At 42.7% G+C, this 12,627-nt stretch overlaps 4 non-coding genes across 4 annotated transcripts; all 4 read right to left on the bottom strand.

Moving 5' to 3' along the window:
• Positions 1–7,730: 7,730 nt before the first annotated feature.
• On the bottom strand, positions 7,731–7,921 carry LOC144008165 (U2 spliceosomal RNA). The gene has a single exon (XR_013280690.1). It is a non-coding gene; the product is annotated as a U2 spliceosomal RNA (small nuclear RNA).
• Positions 7,922–9,355: 1,434 nt separating this feature from the next.
• LOC144008255 (U1 spliceosomal RNA) lies at positions 9,356–9,520 on the bottom strand. The gene has a single exon (XR_013280768.1). It is a non-coding gene; the product is annotated as a U1 spliceosomal RNA (small nuclear RNA).
• A 2,240-nt stretch (positions 9,521–11,760) lies between these two features.
• Positions 11,761–11,951, bottom strand: LOC144008194 (U2 spliceosomal RNA). The gene has a single exon (XR_013280716.1). It is a non-coding gene; the product is annotated as a U2 spliceosomal RNA (small nuclear RNA).
• Positions 11,952–12,276: 325 nt separating this feature from the next.
• Positions 12,277–12,441, bottom strand: LOC144008234 (U1 spliceosomal RNA). The gene has a single exon (XR_013280749.1). It is a non-coding gene; the product is annotated as a U1 spliceosomal RNA (small nuclear RNA).
• Positions 12,442–12,627: the final 186 nt, after the last annotated feature.

Here is a 12,627-nt window from a genome sequence, read left to right as displayed (position 1 = left end):
AGGGGTACAAGTGTGTACAAAAAACCCAAAACAAGAACAAATATTAAGCAAAGGTGTGTATCGGTAAAAGGTGTTGATCTGTGGAATCATTTGGAAATTGCTCTGAAAAATTGTGACTCAATGCTGGAGTTTAAAAAAAATATTTAAAAGTAAAGTTCAAAAAAATTATCTATGTCAGACCAGAATATGAAAATTGTACATGTGAGTATGTGTAAATGATCTAGATAGGTATTATGGTATATGTTTAGTAAATTTATGTATATATGTTTTAGGTAAATGTGAATATGTTTAAGTGCACGTGTGTATATATATATATATATATATATATATATATATATATAACTTGGGTTATATATTTTATTTATCATTATTATTATTATTATTATTATTAATACAAGTAAATTAAAATTGTATTAATAATGAAATAAGTTTAAATATATTTAGTAAAAGGGGTAGGACTAGATAAGTTTCTAACTTCTTCCTACTCCCTTTTGAACATGTCAGTTATGATTGATTGAATGATTATTGTCACGCCGCCACGAGAGTGGCGGTTCATGCTTTTGTTTTCACAGTCAGGTTCCCGTTTTATTTTGAAAGTATTAACTCTCCTCTCACCCCAGGTGACTTACCCTTCCTGCAGCTCACTGATTACCGGTCCACGCCCATGATCACCACCACCTGCTTCCAATCAACCCGGACAATAAAAGCCACATTCATTCTCCAGTCAGTTGCCGAAGTGTCACATCTCAGTGCATGGAAGCGTCCTCACAGTCCTCGTTCCACAGTCCTTGTTTGATGTCTTGTCTTGTCTTGTCTTGCCTTGCCTTGCCTTGCCTTGCCTTGCCTTGCCTTGCCTTGCCTTGCCTTGTCTTGCGCCCTTAGTTTGCCCCTTGTTTTCCTCCCTAGTGGAGCGCCTTTTGTTGTCCCTGTTTTTGAGTGCCCTTTTTGTATCTCCAGTTTGGAGCTCTTTTTGTTCAGCCTTTTTTCCCTCTTTGAGAGGTGTTTTTTGTTTCGAGCTATTAAAGCTGCAGCCTTGTTGGCTAACTGTCACTCTGCGTCTGAGTCCTACCTTCTCTCGTCGTGTCAGTACACTTCGGCCAGCATGGACCCAGCAGAGAAGTTGGAGGCTGCACTTCGGCGACAGGCCGCCCGCCTGTCGCACCAGGAGGAGGTCCAGCAGGCTATGGTCACTCGGATGGGAGAGCTCGCTGGACAGGTGCAGGAGCTGGTGAGCCACCTGCAACACTCCACGCCAACCGTCACGAAACCAGAAACCGCTGAACCACCGATCCCGACTCCAGCCTTGGCCGGGGCTGGATTGAGACTGGCTCCCCCGGAGCGATACTCGGGAGACCAAGGACATTGTCAGGCATTCCTGACCGAATGCGACATACACTTCGAACTCTCACCACAGGCATTCCTCACGGACCGTTCCCGCCGTGGCCTTCATGATTTCCCACCTGACGGGACGAGCCAGAGACTGGGCCACCGCGGAATGGGCACGGCACTCCCCGACTTGATCAACCGCAGCCGGGTTTAGCAGGGCACTTCGCCTCGTGTTTGATCCAACCAACATGGATCGGGAAAAGACTCGAGAGCTTAGCAACCTCAGACAAGGCAGAGAATCGGTGAATGACTACGCTATCCGATTCCAAACTCGAGCAGCCAAGAGTAGCTGGAACGACACAGCCCTCTTTGACCACTTTTTGAAGGGTCTCTCAACTGCTATGCAAGAACTCTTATCGCCCGTGGACTTACCTGGCGACTTGGACTCATTGATCTCGCTGGCCATCCGCACCGATCACCGAAGGCGAGATCTCATGCAGACCAGCGGACACCATCGGAGGCCCAGCTCTGGATTCTTCCGGCACCCAGCAGCAAGGGAGTCTCCACAAGCGGCACTTCCCCAGTCGTCCACCGCGGAGAGGTCCAGCGAGAGTGGCGAGGTGCCGATGCAGCTTGACTGCGCCCGACTGACTCACCATGAACGCCAGCGACGTCGTCAAGAGGGGCGGTGCTACTACTGTGGAGAACAAGGCCATTTGGTGGTAGCTTGTCCCACCAAGAGAGGCTCTCCGGTGGGTTCCGAGACTCACAAGCAAGTCACGAATCGAAAACTCATGCAAGTCAAGATTTCTTGCCATGCCATTTCCACAGACTTACTAGCTCTCATAGACTCCGGAGCGGACGAGAGCCTCATGGATTGGGGTCTGGTGGAAAAATTGCAGGCAGGCACGGAGCCACTTTCCACCCATATGAGGGCCAGGGCGCTCAATGGGAAAGACTTATTCCTCATCACGCATGTCACAGAGCCTCTCGAGATCCAAATTGGGCAGCACCGAGAACTCCTTCGCTTCCATGTCTTCCGTTCCCCATCACACACACTGGTCCTGGGACATCCCTGGTTGCAGTTGCACAACCCCCGCATCGACTGGCGATCGGGGCAAGTCCTGGACTGGGGAAATGACTGTGAACACCATGGGTTGGAGCGGCCAGCGGCAAAGGCACCTCCCGCTGCCATCCGCCAGGTGACTCTCGTAACTGACCAGGACTACCCGGACCTGAACACCGTTCCCAATTGCCAGGCTATAGGCGAGCTAGGCGGTCGCCTAGGGCGCCATCTTGTGGAGGGGGCGCCAAATTGCAGAAAGGAAAAAAAATAAAATTTAAAAAACACAAACACAAAAAGCCCCCCCCCCCCCTCTCGTGTTTTATAGCATAAAGCATATAGCATATATAGCAAATATATTTTATTGAGTTCCTTTTTTTTTTTTTATTACTTCTATTTCAAATAAATGACTGTGAGTTCACGACCTGCTGTCCTGGCGCCCTGAACCTGACCCGCTGCTGCCGCTTACAATGAATGAAAGGTAGGGGGAGGGGTCGTATATCATCTCAGAGTGTAGTGGCAGCACTTTAGAAAGATAGATAGATGGTTGGCACACTTGTGTTGTTTATACATTGACAACAATGAAAAGGTCCAAGCCTTCACGTGCTGCATTAAGAAAGCGGCGAAAGGAGGAGGAGGAAAAACGGGCCAAGGGTAGAGGTATGTATGTCAGTCAATCATCATTGTTTATAAAATAAACACGAAAATAGTGTTAGCTTCTTAGCTTGCTTGTAACTTGTTTACTGCACCATTACATCCATGCTAGTAGCTACTTTGCACACAAGAGTGGGGCAACGCTTGCTGAGTTTAAACTAAAACAGCCAGTAAGTCCAGATACCTGCAAATGGATTTGCACAAGTCATTGTTTCACATAACCACATTAATTTATTGAAAATAAGAATTATGTGCTGGTTTAATGTAAACATCGATATAGTAAATGCATTTTTTTTTTTAACTAGATGCGCTGAGAACATATTTGCAGCCACAACAAGCACCTGCAGAAGCTGTGGTAAACAATCCTTCAGTGTCATCTTCACCAAAGGCTACTGAATGTAAGTGCATGGATGGTGCATTTAATACATACAGCCATAATTTCTGACATTGTATTCTATCATAATGCAAATGTATTTGTTTTCCCTGAGATTTTGTTCAATATCTCCCCGCGACCCTTGTGAGGAATAAGCGGTCAAGAAAATGGATGGATGGATGTTCAATATCTCAATAAACATAAGAACAATTTCCAAAATATTGACAAAATGTTTTCTGTAGAATACGCACTTGACTCACAACATGAAAGTAAGGTTGTAATAGGATGCATAGATTACAAAATCTTCAATTTAATCAAATTAACAAAAAAAAAAAAGCAACCCACAACAAAAACGACTACATCTAGTATTTTCTATGAGCTCCATGACTGTTATGGGGAGCAACATGTCTGCTAGGCCTGGAATTAACAAGCCTTTTTCTCGGGGTCTACTTATTTGTGCAATATGTACTCTAATAAATAAAAAAATAAAAAAACTCTTAGCAGAGATGCAGTCATTTCTTACCTGGCCAAAATCCAATATGTCAAGCATGGAACTTTTAGTTTTTCTCGAGGAGAAAAAACTTAGAGAAATCTATCCCAACATGTGGGTAGCACTCAGAGTGGCCGCTACCATACCAGTGACTGTAGCATCAGCTGAGAGATGCTTTTCCAAGCTTAAACTAATAAAAAACTATTTAAGGTCTACCATGTCACAAGAACGGCTAACTAGACTGGCACTTATCAGCATCAATCAAGAAGTATCCAGGCAGCTATCTTTTGACGCACCAATTGATGCCTTTGCTGCAAGGAGGTCCCGGTGTCGGTACCATATGTATTCGGCCTGCCAGATCCATTCGGGGTCCTTCGCCTACAGATGACGTTACGCTACAGGATTGGCTGAGACGTTTTACGCTACAGGATTGGCTGAGATGTCGACGATTGTGATTGGCGAGGCAACTTTCCAGTCGTTGGAGGGAAAACATTGACGCTTTTTACGAAGAAATTTATTATTATTTATCTAATGGGACTTATCACAGCCGCACTACTGGATCAAACTGTTCGGCGACCCAAAAGGCAAGGATTCGTAACGCGTCAAAATCATTCATCAATCATCATCAATCAATTACATCTCACCGTGGCTATTCTAATGTATTGATCTCTCGTCTTCCCTTGTCTAGGATTAAAGGTTTGCCGTGAAACCCTTTCAGACTTGTTTGTTGTTGTTGTTTTGTGGAAGGAAAAAAATACTGAACATATAAAGAAAAGTTGTGCATTCATTCATTCATGTGTCATTCATTGATTTGTTAATGCATTTGACATCTTTAAAGAAAAAGTAAAATGTGCTACTGTAGTTGATTAAGTTAACTTATGAGTTTCGACTTTACGGTAGTAGGCCATTACCTTTGATTAATATTTATATCAATAGTCCATGAGACACACATGCACACACATGAAGGTTACAAATAAATTCGTAGTTACCTAATAACCTGAGGCTGAGTACAGAACATATTGGTGAGGAAATGTCACATCTCAGGCAATAATTCCATCATTTTATTATCATCATCATGGTAATTATTTTCTGCAATACGCACGACCCTCCGCAACTCATAGTGCAGTGTCACCTCTGAGGTGACATTGGCAAGAAAATATTAAAGATGTCATTTAAATAACAAAATGTATGGGCTGAGATTGCAAAACGTAAATAAACGTAAGTATAAAAGCAGGATACTTTAAGATTGACTAAATAATGAAATAGATTGAAAAAATATATTAGATAAAATAAATATAAACAATGGAGGTAAAATAGCACATAAATGCAAAAAAGTAAAACTGCGATGGGACGAAATATTGTCAGTTGACGTGCTAATGTGTTCCTATAATCATTACGACTGCAAAATTCGGACACCAAACCAACGTGAACACATTTGACACTGCTCGCTTGCTGTACTGACGTCATCAGCAAGCGCCGACCAGACGCGAAGGCCCCCGAATGGATTTGGCAGGCCGAACACATATGGTACCGACACCGGCGTGGACTATTTTAAGTATTTGCCATTATGTTCCAAAGTTATTTACTGAAGTTTTTTTGCACACTATTCACATTATCTGTGAATCACCTTATTGCCAAAGTTTTACGATATATCAAAGTTTGTATATTGATACATTTACTATTTTTTGTATCTTACACAATTATTAATGTACATAGTGAAAACATTTTGAGGTTTTAAATACTGTCATTTTGCAAAAATTGCAATAAAAAGTTGCATTGCATTGTACTTCTGTTATTTTTCTTATTTTTATTTGTTTGTGGAATTTGGTATTGTGTGGTGTGCTATTAAATATAATATATCTATAATTTTTTTTTGTGTGTGTGTGTTTTTTTTTTTTATGGGATTGGGGGGGGGGGGCTACCATGTACATTTTCGCCTAGGGTACCAAATCATCCTGCTCCAATGCATGATGTGATTTTCCTGACTGACAGATGAAGCGGGTTTTTGGAGGGAACTTTATGCTTGAATTCACGCTAACGTAGGCGTTAAAAGATCATTCATTTATGGATGTCGTCAGTGGATGATGATAATATAATAAGCGAAGTGCGCATCTCGAATTCAAGGTGCATTATGGGTAGCGGCGTGGTGCATTGTGGGTAGGCTAAACTACTAAACGGTCATTGAAAATGAATTGGATTCGATGGAATTGGCTCTGAAAGAAACGTTTCAACGGCTGGAAAGTTGCAGTTTTTTTATTAACATGCATAGCATGTGGTTTACTGACATCGGGGTAGTTGACTTGCAAGCTTAATAGTGTACAGTTAGGCAAAGATTGTCACCACTCTAATCTCCGCCATTCAAATTGATAGGGTAGTTGGTAGCCTCGTTTATTCCCTGGCGCATGTGCAAATTTAATGCGCACTTCGCTTATTGACATAATCATCCACCTATGTAGGAAACAGCGCGATGAGAAGCAAGAGCAAGTGTGGAGCGACACCTACTGGAGACGTGAGTGTAAAAAAAAACAAATTGTGAAGCCGACATTGACAGTCTAAAAATCTTATAAAACTCAATATGGATTTAAAGCTACTATATGGAGGGTTTCCCTAAAAAATATCTTAACAATAGCCTTTTTATTTGACCATTTATGACTACAACATATTCTAATTAGTAGATCAACATCTTCTCTGTTCACAATGGGTACTCCGACAAGCCTCTGGCCAATATTATTTCGGAAGCGTCCGGTCCGAATCCTTCGAATTTCCCGCCCTCTGTCTGCAGGATGTGACGTCATTCGCGTCATCGTCAGTTGTTTCCTGTAGTCACGAAGACGGAACTAGTACAGATTTTCGCTGCCCCAGACACCCGCTGTTACTCCGCGGAAGGCTGCTTAAAAAAAGTGAAAACAATGTCAAGTGCCACGAAAAAAAATCTAAACTTGATAGTGACCGATGCCGGGCAAGAACGAGAGTGAACATCAGTTTGACTTTTCAGCGGTGGACAGAGTTGAGCTCTCACTTGGATTAGAAAAGTGATTCACAGCTGGCTTTCTTTCTACTCGAAAAGGTAAGAAGCGAGTATCTTGACATTTAGAAAAAAAAAGTGTTGTTCTCAAATAGCAGTAACCTCAAGCTAAATCACTTCTCGGTCGTAACTAGGGTGAAAGTAAGTAGACGGCAACATTTTGCGTGAAAGGGGCGGCAAAGTTGAATGTAATAGAAAAGAATGACTTTATGAAGAACAGACGTTCCATTCCGCGCCGTTTCAATCAGGCTAAATGTCGCCTTATTTTCCTCCGTGACAACAACCTATTGTAGCTACATTATGCTAGCGGAGTGTGAACGGTACTACTGTATGATAATAACATTCACGGCCGTATCATACCAAGCAGTGAATGGGCCTATATTGTGTTTTTCACAATCGTCAATTTCCATAAATGACAGCCCACCTTTCGGCTCATGCACAATGACGCTAGCCTGGGGACGACATACACTAATAATGACTAGAATCAGGTCGGCGTCCGTCGAGCGGGGTGACTACAATATGTAACTGCATATTGACGTTGGAATGAGGTCCAATTAATTAACGTAATTTGCACATCGTTTTGGAGTACAGTACAAAACTGGTCTTCGACCGACTAATGCAATATGATCTGCACTATGGATATAGAGGTGCATCAAGTTTCAGTTTTCGACGTGCGCGTGCACAAACGCACAAACGGGGCTACGTACGTGCCAAAATACTGAAATGACAAATGACGGGGATCGTAATTGGTAGAATAGATAAGTAAGTAAATGATAAATACCTTTACTTTCACCTTGTCATGAGGTGCACCGTTCCTGGAAATACTGCAATACCAGATCGATGCGTGGAGTGGACGGAGCAAGCCCCTATTCCATCTCCCTGTTGCAAAAATCAATTTAATATATGGTCCCCGGATAGGGGACGTATCAGATATTAAACTGATAAGAACAGATACTACACTTGATCTTAGCCAAAAGGCCGAGAAGCGATACCAACACAGTCAAAGTGTCACGACGAGGAGAGGTAGGACCCAGGCGCAGGATAAAGGTAGGCCACAAAGGCAACAGGTTTATTGCCGGTCAGCAGCTGTCTCCTCTCACACTGAGAGGAGAAAGGGGAATCAAAAAGTGGAGAACTAAAAACGCTCCACTGGGGAGGAAAAAACAGGCAAAAGGTATAGGGGACAACAAAAGGCGCTCCGCTAGGGAGGAAAAAAGCTCAAGGCAAAAGGGGTAACTAAAGGCTGGGGAGGACAAGGCACAAAAACAAGGCAAGACAAGACAAGACAACAAGGCACCGGGAACAAGGACTCGAGGACTGTGGGACGCTTCCATGCACTGACTGTGTTTGACACTTAGGCCACGGAGGGGAGAATGCAGGTGGCTTTTATTGTGGCTTGATTGGTGGCAGGTGGTGGTAATCATGGGCGGGGACCGGTAATTAGCAAGCTGCAGGAAGAGCAAGTGACTTGGGGTGAGAGGAGAGTTAGAACTTTCAAAATAAAACAGGAAACATGACTATAAAAATAAAAGCATGGGCCGTCACGCCAGTGGCGGCATGACACAAAGGGGCGAGGTCTTAATTCCAGAGACTACAACCTTAAGTTACGGTTGCTCATATCGCCTAATTATAATGTCACGTGTCAGAAATGTCAAACAATAATGCGCCCTTTAAGAGACTTCTCGGTTACATTCTTCCTGCACCAATTGACATGCGCATTCTGATCCCAGTGTTCAGTACGCGGAAGGAGCAGCCAGAGTTAGACGACCGTATCAGACTTCCATGTTAACTCGCTTGTTGTGCGTAATTGACGCTGTAAGTATAATAACTAGTTCTTCATAGTTCTCTGTGCCATTTGTCAATTCTAAGTCGAGCTAACCCATGTAGAACGCCCGAATTCTGCCTTTATTTACATTTTACCGTGGCCGCCATTATCCACGCTGTCGTTTGTAGTCTCTTATGTGGTCTTTGGCGCGCCCTTGTGGATATTTCGTGTAAACACACTGCACCACAAGCAATAGTGTTCTGCCTTATTTAAGTGTACAAATAAGATTGTAAAATTCTTTTGTGCCATTGATATATTTTGTTATTACTTGAAACAATTGATATTGTTTAGTGCGATGCCTCAATGGACCTTATTGTATTTTTACATTTATTTGTTTGTTCTAGAAAACCACAACTTCACAACTTCATTACAATTTATCACCATCACGACATCAGACTTCAATACCATCAACAATCAACAAATCCATGTTCTGCCATCATTGTGATTTGTGAAGGTGTTCAGTCAGATTTTTCTTGTATGTTTTGTGCACGTGGTTCACCTCGACCCAATAGACGGTAATAAACTGAACTCACTCTCATTGCAAGTGTCAGAAGTCCAGCACAAAAATTAGCTTCCCTATTTTTTTTAAACAAATTTATCAGGGGATAGCGCGAACGCAGTCCCCCACTACCACAAATTATGCAGTCGAGATTACCACATTTGGGGAATTCGCAGGGTTCAGCACAACCGGAGCGCAATGGCTGAGCCTCACCCTGGGGGAACCAACTTCTTGATCATGGTATCTCCCCCTGCCAGGTAAGTATGAGTTGGATACGACGCCAGCGCGATTGTCATTCACGCGCACACTATGTGAAGTGACGGTTTCCTAACACGTGAAATTGTGAACCACAATACACACGCATCGGAATACAAGGACGTTTCTGAAGAATAAAGTAAGTCCTCATCACTGTCTGCTGGTCGTAACAATTAGCCCAGCTAACAGCAGAAAGTCCCATGTTATATTGTTTAATAATTACTCTACAATGCATGATGTGATTTTCCTGGCTGGGCGATGAAGCGGGTTTTTGGAGGGAACTTTATACTTCAATTCACGCTAACTGTACAAAAGGCTCCTAGAAATAGTGTATTATTGTTCAGTGTTTATTTACATGAATCAGAACTTTGTTTGTATTGTTGTGCCTCCCCATAGCATGTGACTACGCGATTACGTATGACGATGTGTCGGGCGTGCATGCGCAGTTCAGTTCAGTAGAGAGCAGGTGGCTCCAGCGGTGCTGTAGCAGTCGGATTGATCACGTTGTACATAGTTTCGTTTGACAGAGTTCATGACCACAAAGTAAGTCAGAAATGTTTATTGTTGCATTGTTTATGTGTATTTCCAACTTGTATGCTAGTTTCGATGGCTATATACGGAGTTTAGAAGTGAACCGCGGGACGCTACAGTTCTGTAACAGTCGCCATTACCAACTGGCTATTTTACTGTTCTTGGTGGCCACTAGAGGTCCCCATAGACCAGTAAAACATTTACGTGCATTCAAGTGAATTCTAAATGACTGTAGTAGGTCATTTTGAGCAGTATAAATATAATACCTATTGCGTGGGCAATGTTTTCTTTGTGTTTGTCCTTTATGGAGTTTCTAAGGCATATAAATACTATGTAAAATGTATGTAAAATATTATGCCATTGTATAATTTGTGTGACATCTAAATATTGTGCATCCCCTTATTATTGTTATTCTGATATTTCAGACTCTGTTTCACCTGTTTCATCTACATCCATTTCACCTGTTGAAATCAACATCGATCAGAATACAGGAGAATGCGTTATGGTCGTTTGTTGATTCTTTACTGGTTATTCAGGAGATGAGGGTACAGGTGGAGACAATGAGGTCGAGACAAGCGGGTTGAAGCAACAGGTGAAATGGATGTAGATGAAACAGGTGAAACAGATGAAACAGAGTCTGAAATATCAGAATAACGCATTCTCCTGTATTCTGATCAATACACCATCCTGTGTAGTGTATACACCTTCCATGAGCCAGCATAATAGCCTCCCCAATACTAACGTAGGAGTTAAAAGATCATTCACTTATGGTTGTCGTCAGTGGATGATGATTATTATCATCATCCACCTATGTAGGAAACGATGAGTAGCGAGAGCCAGTGTGGAGCGACACCTACTGGAGACGTGAGTGTAAAAAAAATCAATTTGTGAAGCAGACATTGACAGTTTAAAAATCTTATAAAACTCAATATGGATTTAATATTGGGAAGATGAAACATCTCAGTCAATGTGCATCATTTAAGACTAATTTAAATTGAGAGTAATGAACAGAAAGTGGAGATATTTACAGGAAAATAAATTGAAGGCAGGCAGCTACAACGCGTCGTCATACACAAGCAATTTGATAATTAACATAACATTAAACTGCGCCCATTCACACGGTAAAACATGCAACGTTTCGAATTGGAATAAAACAGACAAATTACCCGACTACATCAAAACAATAAACATAACTTCCCCTCCCCCACCCCCACTGATGTGGAGCTGTCTGTCAGCTGGGCGAAAGCTTGACACCGCGGCGCTTCCTGAAACCAAATTTTTGTAATGCGGCACTTTACATTATCAGTAACGCTAACGGCGTTGTAACGATAGGAACAGTAATTAATTTGATTGCTCCGTTAGTGAAAAAGCAACGCAGTTTCTAACGCCGTTATATTTAAACTTCGTTATTCCCAACACTGCTCACAAGCACGCTTAGGGACAATTGGGAGCGCCCAATTAACCTGCCGTGCATGTCTTTGGAATGTGGGAGGAGACCGGAGTACCCGGAGAAGACCCACGCGTGCACAACGTACGTGCATGTCTTTGGAATGTGGGACGCGTGCACAACGTACGTGCATGTCTTTGGAATGTGGGAGGAGACCGGAGTACCCGGAGAAGACCCACGCGTGCACAACGTACATAAATGACGGAGATAAGACTGGTGGAGTAGATACTTCCGGTTAAACAAAAGATAAATGTTTTTACTTTGACCTTGTCAGGGGGTGCACCTTTCCTGGAAGTACTGAAATACCAGGTCGATGCGTGGAGTGGAAGGAGCAAGCCCCTATTCCATCTCCCTGTTGCAAAAATCAGTTTAATATATATACCCCGAATAGAGGACGTATCAGATATTAAACTGATAAGAACAGATACTACACTTGATCTTAGCCAAAAGCCCGAGAAGCGATACCAACACAGTGAAAGGGGCGAGGTCTTAATTCCAGAGACTACAATCTTAAGTTACGGTTGCTCACATCGACTAATTATGTCACGTGCCAGAAACGTCAAACAACAACTATACACCGTTTTGAATGATAATGCGTCAACTGCGTTGTTTTTAACATGCGCATCGAACGTTTTGGAACATTGTTATTTCTGAAGGTGTTAAGTCAAAATTTTTCTTGTATGTTAACCACCTCGACCCAATAAACAGTAATAAAGTGCCAGAAGTCCAGCACAAAAAAAACCGCCAATAGCTTTAGCATTTTAGTTTTTTTTTTAAAACAAGTTTATCAGGGGATAGCGCGAACGCAGTCCCCCACTACCACAAATTATGCAGTCGAGATTCCCACATTTGAGGAATTCGCAGGGGTCAGCACAACCGGAGTGCAATGACTGAGCCTCACCCTGGGGGAACCACCTTCTTGATCATGGTATCTCCCCCTGCCAGGTAAGTATGAGTTTGATACGACGCCAGCGCGATTGTCATTCACGCGCACACTATGTGAAGTGACGGTTTCCTAACACGTGAAATTGTGAACCACAATACACACGCATCGGAATACAAGGACGTTTCTGAAGAATAAAGTAAGTCCTCATCACTGTCTGCTGGTCGTAACAATTAGCCCAGCTAACAGCAGAAAG

This window comes from Festucalex cinctus, chromosome 19, assembly GCF_051991245.1.
Source record: "Festucalex cinctus isolate MCC-2025b chromosome 19, RoL_Fcin_1.0, whole genome shotgun sequence".
Classification (NCBI taxonomy): Eukaryota; Metazoa; Chordata; class Actinopteri; order Syngnathiformes; family Syngnathidae; genus Festucalex; species Festucalex cinctus.
Note: the sequence above shows the minus strand (reverse complement) of the source record. Positions and strands in the feature narration are given on the sequence as shown.